Raw genomic sequence first — 10,056 nt, forward strand, 5'->3', positions numbered from 1 at the left:
ATTTGCCCTAACTAATTTAATAACTAAACCAGAATTTGAGATGCAGGCAGGGCAAGGAAAAGGCACACCAGAAGAGGTGAAAAGCATCAGAAGCAGCACTTTTTTCCACTATAACCTCTCGTATTTTCCAGCTCTGCCTCATCAGAGCCCACGATCACACAGGGGATAACCTTCAGCAGCAGAGTTTGCAGGTTGTCCTACAAGACATGCTGCCAATCACTGTGTCAGTTATTGCCCTCTTTATTTTTCTCATGCTTGTATTGCAAATCAGACTTTCTCAGCAAAGCTGCTGCTCAGTCTCAAGGAGGGTTAAATGGTTTTCCAGCTGATCCTTGGCCACAGTTTCTTTCCACTCTGCTCAAAGCAGGGGCCAAATCCGAGCCTGGCTCTGCGCCCTCTGCTTTCAGTACTACTCGATAAGTTCCTTTTGTCTGGAAAACCCTTCAGATTTATCTCCCACTCCTCCCATGCAGAGATAAGAGCCAAATCCCAAGCACCTTGGCTGAACATGTGCGACTCAGATGGTGGGGGAGCACAGCAGGGCTCCCTTTCCATGTGCAGGCTTACAAAACCCAAAGTCCTCTGTTGTGCTCCTGCTTGTTACACACACCAGCCTGGTCCAGATATGTCACTGAGTGACTCAATGAGACCTCATTTTGTACTAATTAAGCTTTGTCACTGTAATTCATGCACAGCAGTACGTGCTGGTGGAGGGCTCTCAGGGGAAGCCCACAAGATTCCACCTACATCTGCACCTTCCAGATTTTCCCTCCCGGCCCAGCAAACTTGGCAAAAACATTTTGATTTCTCCTCAAGTGGGCTGTGAAAAATGAAGATTCTCATCTGAGACCAGGTCTCCAAAGACCTCAACAGAGGATGAGAGCACGGCTCCCACGGCCACGCCAGCCCCAAGGCTCCCATCCCAGAGGGCATCCTCAGGCTGGGAGCATTCCATGGCCTCAGCAGAGCAGGAGGGATTAAACCAGGATGGCTGGCTGACAGAAATGATAAAACCAGATTAGGAGATCTAATCTCGAGGCAGCAGAAGCAGCTGATGGGAAGGCCAGCTGTGAAAATTGCTTCCATTTACACAAGGCACGAGAATGGGCCAAAAGTGCTACTGTAGGATGATGTCTGGTACCACAGGATTTGGTTAGAAAATATTTGCAGAATTATTACAATATAGCATTTCTCCAGTCAATCAGTAAATTCCTGACACGACACACACTGAAGTCCATGGGAAACGCCAACTGCATTCAGCAGGCATTGGAAAAAAAAGTGGAAAATTATCCTAATGCACAGGCTTGTAATAGGACACAAGTGAAATGATATCTCTGCTTATAAAAGCAGCCATAGCAAGACTGTAAAATTAAATTGGTGCACAAACACACAATAGAGCCTAAGCAAAATATGATATCCCTGACTATCTGGCATTACTGCTGCACATATCTAGTTAGGGTGTCATAGGAACACAAAATAGAGACCAAAGATTGTTATTTCTCATGGAGGAGGTTTTGGGTGTTTGTTTTTAACATGGATGGTTAAATTTATGTTTATTTTCCCAATATGCTGCTGGGTTAGTAAAGAAAGCATTGGATAGGGGTTAGCTCAGAAGCCTGGGAAACAGGGAAGACAACCTTTAATATGTGTGGTTTGTGGTTAATCTCCTGATTGGTAAAATAAGAGTAATGTCCTTTGGTGATGATACTTTGGTCCTTTGGCCCTAACTCACTGTGATTTTTGCATGGCAGTAGGACACACGGGCTGGAGGGGAATTTCCCTTTGGAATGCTGCAAGCTGGTGTTTGCACACACATTTTAGAGGGTTTTGTATACAGTCAGGTTGAAGTGTTCCCCCTTTAGCTGATGGATCAACACTGCCCATGGAAGAGGTCTCACCTCCCTATGGAAGCAAGGAATTCCAGGCTCCATCCATGCCAGGGAAAGCCTGGGTGCACAAAATTCCTGCAGAGCAGCCGAGGGACAACAGCTTCTTGGACAATGGCAACTTGTGCTAAAGCCTGGAGCAATTATTTCTCATCAGAGCTGCTGGATAATTAAGGCTCCTCTCCAAATGAGTGCGGCAGCTCTCACACGTTCCCCACTGCGGCCGTGCCGAGCTCAGTGACCCACACAGACAGGGCTGCTGCAGCCCTGCATGAGCCTCCCGCTCACAGCCCACTGGAATGCCACTCATGGAACCAAAATCTGTTTTGTGGCAGCCTTTGAGGGCCATTACAGACATGGCACTTCTCATCCTCCAAGATGATCCTACCAGGATTGATGTGCAATGAGGGGAATGCACGGTTTTCTACCAGTCAACAAAAATCTGAATTTCTGAGTGTACATCCCAATGCAAAGGCCATTTTGGCTGATTTTCCATCTCTAGGAGGCTCTGCAATTTATCTCTGATCTGGTTGGGTTTCAAGCTGATGGAACAGAAGGGGAAAATCTCTACTTCTCTTGTAAATAAACTTGCAAATAAATCAAGCCATCCTGTTGCCATGCCATCCTAATTCATAAGGCAAGATTTGCTCTCAGTTCCACCTCTCCTTGCTGTGCACAGGTCTAGGAATACATGAGACCATTCAATGAATGTCTGCAACTTACACCCACTCCATCTTCATGCCACTGCAACCTACACACAGCTAGATTCCACTCCCCGGACACATTTTCTTGATTCATGCTCAAAATCTGAGTGAGTGAGTTTTTATATTTGTCCAGACTTTTTTTTCCTGCCTTGCTGGCTGCCACATGGCTGGAATACAGATGCATAAAAGGTTTGGGAACGTCCTGATGAGCCCGTGGCCACAGTGTGAGCCCATTCCCTCCTGGAAGGTGATCCTCCTGTCACTGATTGTGGACATCCAAATTTACTCAGGCTTCTCTCTCAAAGTATATTCAGGGGGAGAGGGGGAGGGGGAAAAGTTCTGCTGTCAGAAATGGATTTTTAATTTGATTTTTAATCAACCATCTTGCTAATGCTACTGTGGTTTCCCACATCTCCTACCAAAACTCATTCCCATGATGGAACCTAAAATGCTTTTCTTAAAACCTGTAGGATATTCTTATGCATGGAATCACTCAACCTTTTTTCCCCAGTAGATGATTTATTAAAAATACTTAATCTCAACTGGGCCAGTTCCTCAAGAACTCACCCCAATGGCTTCTGAGGGAAGGGAAAGCCTCCATAAAATATCAGAGACAGAAAATTTCACAGCCATAACAGCGAGGGAAGCATCAAATCTAGGGACATTATCACATCGAGGTCCTGATGATCCTTATAATGTGGGAGATTATTTAAAGTCATACATCTTCCAGATTTTTTTTTCAATTTAATAATATTTGAAAGAAGCCACTCAAACCTCTCCAACCAAGATTTCTGATGCAAGAACTCCCCACCGCAGACCCAAAATAGCAGAATTATGAGCGCTAAAAGTGTCTAGCAAGGCTTTTTATTTTAATTCATATTTGAGAAAGGTTTCTAGCAGCTGGGGAAAGTAAGAGCTGTATTCATAAAACCCTTGGCTATTTGCCACACAAATGGTGCTTTTATGGAGTGGGGGGCAGTGGGGTGGGGGGAAGGGGGAATGTGCCTATTCCGCATCAGGAATGTGTTTCTCCGATTCATAAATCCTCCTCCTCTCCCCCAGCTGACTAAAGGAAACCTTTCTCAGTTTGCCACTGTGATGAGAGAGGGCGAGAGCGATTCCCTGAGAGTGCCAGGGCCAGGGAGAGAGAGGCATTGCAGTTAAAACAGCCCGGTTATTAAAAACACACACACACAAACAGGACTATGTGCTACAGCCCGGCCCAGGGACAGCAGTGGGGACAAATCTGTCAAAGGTACAGCCAACCCATCATACTCACAGCCTGCCACCAAGTGTAATGCCCTGCCATAAATACAGACATTTTTCAGAGCAGGTCTGAGAGTTTCCAGCCTAAAATGCCCTCTCAGACACAGGCGGGGAGGAGGAATGAGTTATGAGGATGGGGAACTGAAACACAGACAGATTGAGGGCTAAATAAAAATAATATAAGACCTAGGTTTACTTAAAAAATGGTGATTGAAGGTGATATGTTGACACAACTGGAAATGGGAACTAGAACTCCTGATTTCCCCCAGGTAAAGCTTTGTCCTGAGCTGCAGGTACCACAAGGCACTAAAGATGCTCCTAAAATGCAGCACAATATCAGCCCATGGGTTGTTCTGGGCTTAGTGACCTCACAGCTCAGCCCTGTTAAAAGCAGAGCAGTTTGGGTTAATAAGAGAGGTCTAACTTTTGGCAGATTCCCAGGTGGGGAGCTTGAAAGCAAAAATGAAATAAAAGCCACTTAAAGATTAGGGCTTGGCAGCAGCCAAGTGGAAGGTTTGGATGGAGATTTTTTGACTTTAGCTCAGCTCCATTTCTCCTACTTTGGGCACTCCAACCCTTAGCTGCACATAACCCTTGACAGCTTTCCCAGCATCCCACAGGGGCTGAACCCAAATCCTGAGGTCCTGGCTGAGACACAAAGCAGGCACTGGACGTGCAGGGACAGAGCTCACAGCATCCCTCCACCCCAGGCAGGAACATCTGCACACCACAGCCCCATCCAAATAACAGATCCTGACACTTCAGTAAGCCTCACTTCAAGTATTTCTTCATTTCATGCCATCTGTGTGCGGTTTAATTTTAGCCTTATTCTTGTCCTGGCCATTGTGGACGTGGGGAACATGCTGTTCCTCCCTGTTGGATACAGAATATGCTTCGGATGAGGCAAGGAAATAGTGGACTGAGGCTGCAAGGTCACAGATCTTTAAACAGCATTTAATATCAAGGTCACAAAAGGCTGGATCTACTGCACAGGCCTAAACTTTTCCTCAGTCTGTCCCTGGAATGGATGCTCATGGGTGCAAAGTGAAGGGTGAGGATAAACTTCAAACTCCTCCTCAGCAGCAAATGCTTTCCCAGTGGAACTGGGATTATCTCACAGATTATGCCCTAAAAAAAAACATACTTGGCAAGACACTGGAAAAAATGCTACTACAAGCAGCTCACAGTCGCTGATTTTGCCTTCACCCAGCTGAAAGTTGTCTTCCAGAATTTGCTGCTGAGGCTACAAAGTTTCTGGAGGAGCTGTACTGCCCACGACTTGTAAAGAAAAGGAGGATGAAACAGCATGAAAATAAAAAAAATACACCCTGACCTTTCCATATAGCTCACCTCACACCCCATGTTGGGCTTCGTATTTGTGGACAAAGCCTGAAAGATTGATTGCATGTTGCACAATAGGGATTAGTGCATAGAGAATTGTAGAATTTTTAAAGTTGGAAAAGGCTTCTAGGATCATTGAGCCCAACCACAACTATCTGCTTTAAAAATAACCCCCCAACCAAGCCATCACACTAATCACAGGGCACATAAAAAGATAGCAGGAATTCATTACTGTTACATTCTAATGGGTTGAGGAATCCAATTACTCATTTGTGCCCTTAATAAAATCTTATCCAGAAGTCTCATTCTCATGTAGGAGTAATCCTCTCAGAAATAATGTCCTTCCCCTGCTACTGGTTAGAGTGTTGTGCACCCAGTGCCTGCACAGGCAGGCAGTGTCTCCTCAGCAGCCTCCTCACGAACTGGGTGTTTATCATGTGCATGCTTAAAATGTTCTATTTTCAATGCAAGGAATGCCACCCTCCTTTCCCACTCTCATACAGAGTTTTCAGCTCACATCCCCACCAGAGCATCTCGTATTGCCACACAGATTTTCACCCAACACCAACAAGAGGCCATAATAGGTTCTGGATCCACACAAATTATATTTTTTGAATAACACTGTTTGTTGTTCCATTATATTACACTCACAAGATTGTATTTGAATAACCAATGATTTTAATAACCCCCAGAAAAGTTAATTTCCAACACTGTAGCGCAAATTGTTCAACATCTGCTCTTGCCTGCTACATGGGGTTTGATAAATGGCATCACTTACATAATATAAATGGGAATTGCTTAGTTACAAATCTGATGTGCATAAGCTGCCTCTGATGCATGCAGTTTCTCCAGCATTCAAAAAATCCCATTTCACATGTCACAGTTTACCCACTGCTGCATTATCTCATTAACTATCTCCTCCCAAACCAGACTGGGAATGCAAATCCTACTGAAAATCCACAGATTTAGGGCACTTACAAGGGTTGGATAGCATGCCCCAGAAGTTGAGCTTTTGTGTTAACAGATGAACAGCATCCCTGGCATTTTTTTGGCCACATTGAACTGGAAAAATACAGCACCCAAATGTGGTGGCAGGGGCAGGGTGCTGGGGGGGGGAGGCTGGACACAACTGGAGGTGTTCAGCTACAAACTCTTCTGTAGGTTCACGATGGTGACTGAAGCCAAGTGTTGCAAAAGGCAGTACCCTGATTTTCCTTGGTGCCTTCCCAGCCCTTCAGCACCCTGCTGGTTGCCCCTACATTTCCAAGAAAATTCCCTTTGAATATCCAGTGAAAGCAGTTTGGTGCCTGAGAGGAGCACCAGCACAATGTGAGCATGAGTCAAAAACTCTGTGGGAGCTGCAAGGGACCTGTGTTTCTGCCCAGGACTCCTGCATCCCACAGAAGGGTGCAAAAAATTCCATGTTTTAGCACTCAGACCTAATTTCTCCTGTAAATCCAGCCCTGGCAGCAGACCAGGGAGAGGGAAGGGCCAGGTATTCCATGGCAGCTTTCCCTGTGCCATCACACAGTCCCTGTCTGTGAGGAGGGTGGACATGCAGCCAGCTGGGATGGGGGGCTCCTGGTGCAACAAGAGGCACAGGCAGCAAAGCAAGAGAGAACAAGCCCTGGCAGGATGTATTTAATAAGCCCAAACCCAGAAAACCCGACTGCTAACTCACAGTGTCTGAAAAAACAAGAGAGAACCAGCCACAAAGGAACCAGAGGCATGTGAGGATGCCCTCCCCTAAAGAGAGACATATATCCTGCTGCTCAGAGAAGGGATTTCTCAATGAGCAGGGAAAAAGAAAATAGAAAAAGAAAAGATTCTTAGAGGTTGCAAACACCCAGCCTCCAGCTGGACTGAACACCCTGCAGTCTACATTTGATTTGTGTTTCAAATGAGCTGCAACGCTACTACACAAAACAGATCCTTCAGAGATGAATGTAAGCAGGGAGAAGAGATTTCTACCCTGCTTCACAGTCAAATCCCATTTTGTGTGATCTGCACCAAAAATAAAAACGCCACTTTGCCAGACACTGGAGTCTCCATCTCCTAGCAACACGCCCCACCCAGCCTTTTCCTGAGACCCTTCAGCTCCTGCCTGCCAGCACAGCTCCCTTCCCCCGTGTCTGCAAACCAGGAACCCATGATACAGATACACACACATATATGTAGATTCTCAAAAGCCAGAGGGAAATTAAGTAAACCTTCTTAAGCATGAGCCCTGGCACTGCTTTCCAGGAGCATCCCAGGCCCTGCCCTCAGCTCTCGCCAACAGTGGAGAGGGTGGAAGGCACTGACCCACCCAAGGACATCCTTGCTGCCAAGCAAAGGCCTTTCTGCAAACCTTATTTATCCTGTAAGTTAAAAACATGATTAATATTAATTTGATGTTTCTAATAGACAGCTTCTGTGTGTCAAGAGGTGGTGGAAACAATCATGGCATCAGCTTGCTCTGAGTTTTAGTGAAAAACCTCTTTTCCAGCTTTCAGGAAACAAGCAGGACAGCAGAACAGTGCATCTCCATGCAGCAGCTCTTGTTAAACATATTAGTTTAACCATTAAACAAACACCACTCGAGTTCACACCTCTTTGTGTGGTGTTTCATTCAGGCAGAGCCAGGGCTTGCCAGGACTGGAAGGGGAGATCAAACAAACCCCAAAAACAGAGCAGAGCTGCTCAGAGCTTGCAGGGTAGAGGTTTGCATGGGCTGACAACTTTGCAGCTGCCTGAAGAAGGCAGAGCTTTCTCAGGCGTTCCAGGAGATTGTAGCTTTGCCATCTTATCCAGAGTTTAGTGTTTGTAAATGCTGTTTCTCTTATGCCTTCACGTACTGTTGTTCTGGTTGAACAGAGATGGTTTCATTATCTTACAAACGGTTTTGTGTTACACCAACCTTCCTGTTCTACCCCCAGCTTGTTATTTTAGTTATTTATGTTATTGGATTTCTTGAATTAAGCTGCTGTTTTATTATTTATGATAGCACAGTTGCAAGTTGGTCATTTTTTTATCAGGGACCCTGTGTTTACACACACTGTTCCAGCTTCCCAAACAGCTCTTTATTACCTGGGAGCACAGATTGCATTTGTGACTGCCTTCTGCTACTTTGTGCAGCTGAATGAGAAACAGAGAGCTACAAATTAACACTATTAAAATGTGGCAGGACCACTTTCCAGATACACTAGGTGCCGATTTTGGCGTTCAATCATGCTGCTTTTTCGGGATGAGCATCCATTCTTTTTTTCTTAATGTAAACAATTCATGTGGTCCAGACAGAGTTTATGTGGTACACAGGAGATGAGGGAGAACATCCTGCTTTTCACCATTAAATCTTTTGGAATTCTGGCTGAAAGTGTCCCTTGAGTGCACCTTGTCTCCAAGCCCAAGGCAGAGCTGGGCCTCAGAGGGTGCATTTGGAGCTGTGCCCCTCACAGCCAGCATCCCTCCCGTGGGGATGTGCTCCTGGGGACAAAGGCTGCTCCCCTGGCTGGTGAACAGTGTCACCAAAAGGAGGAAGCAGCACCACAAGCAGGACATACCCCAGGGGCAGTGCCACCCTCTGATGGGGACATCCCTGGGCAGGTGTGGCATCCCTCTCAGCAGAGAAGGGTGCACCTCAAGGACACTGTGACCCTCGGGTGGCTGTCACTCCAAGGAGAGTGCCACCAGCACCTCTGTGACGTGTGCCACACCAAGCCAGGCACACCACACACATGGTCTGCGGGCCATGTCCCCACATCAGGCAGGTGTACCCCCAGGGAGGGAGGAGCCCAAGGGTGGCACCACCCCCAGGAGGCTGTCACTGCACGCAGGGAGGGTGTACCCCGAGCACAGTGCCACCAAAGGAGGCTGTCACCCCCAGGCAGGTGCGTGACACGGAGGGTGCACATGGAGGACAGTGCCACCAGAGGACGATGTCCCTTGTGGCAGATGCTGCTCTGAAGGGCTGTCACCCCAGGCAGATGCGTGGCAATAGAGAATGTACCCTCTGAACAGTGTCACCCGGGGAGGGTGTCACTCCCAGGCAGTTGTGTGTCACAGAGTGTGTATCCCCTGAACAGTGTCACCAGAGGAGTGTCGTGCCCCGGCAGGTGCCTCTCTAAAAGGATGCCATGTCACCCCAGGCAGGTGTATGGCAATAGAGAATGCACCCCGAATACAGTGTCACTTGGGGAGCGTGTCACCCCAGGCAGATGCCTTTCTAAAAGGATGTCACCCCCGGCAGGTGCACGGCAACAGAGAATGTACTCTCTGAACAGTGTCACCCGCGGTGGGGGGGGGCTGTCAACCCAGGCAGGTGCCTCTCTAAAAGGATGCCATGCCACCCCCGGCAGGTGGATGGCAATAGAGAATGCACCCCGAATACAGTGTCACCAGGGAGGGTGTCACCCCAGCAAGTGTCTCACTAAAAGGATGCCATGCCACCCCCGGCAGGTGCGTGCCAACAGAGAATGCACCCCGGGTACAGTGTCACTTGGGGAGCGTGTCACCGCAGGCAGATGCCTTTCCAAAAGGATGTCACCCCCGGCAGGTGGATGGCAATACAGAATGTACCCCCTGAACAGTGTCACCCGGGGAGGGTGTCACCCCAGCAGGTGCATGGCAATAGAGAATGTACCCCCTGAACAGTGTCACCCGGGGAGGGTGTCACCCCAGGCAGGTGCCTCCCTAAAAGGATGCCATGCCACCCCCGGCAGGTGGATGACAATAGAGAATGTACCCTCTGAACAGTGTCACCCGGGGAGGGTGTCACCCCGGCAGGTGCCTCCCTAAAAGGATGCCACGCCACCCCCGGCAGGTGCGTGCCCGCAGCGAACGCCGCCCCGAGCGGTGTGACCCGCGGCGGGCGTCGCCCG

The sequence above is a fragment of the Passer domesticus genome, chromosome 7, assembly GCF_036417665.1.
Source record: "Passer domesticus isolate bPasDom1 chromosome 7, bPasDom1.hap1, whole genome shotgun sequence".
Taxonomy (NCBI): domain Eukaryota; kingdom Metazoa; phylum Chordata; class Aves; order Passeriformes; family Passeridae; genus Passer; species Passer domesticus.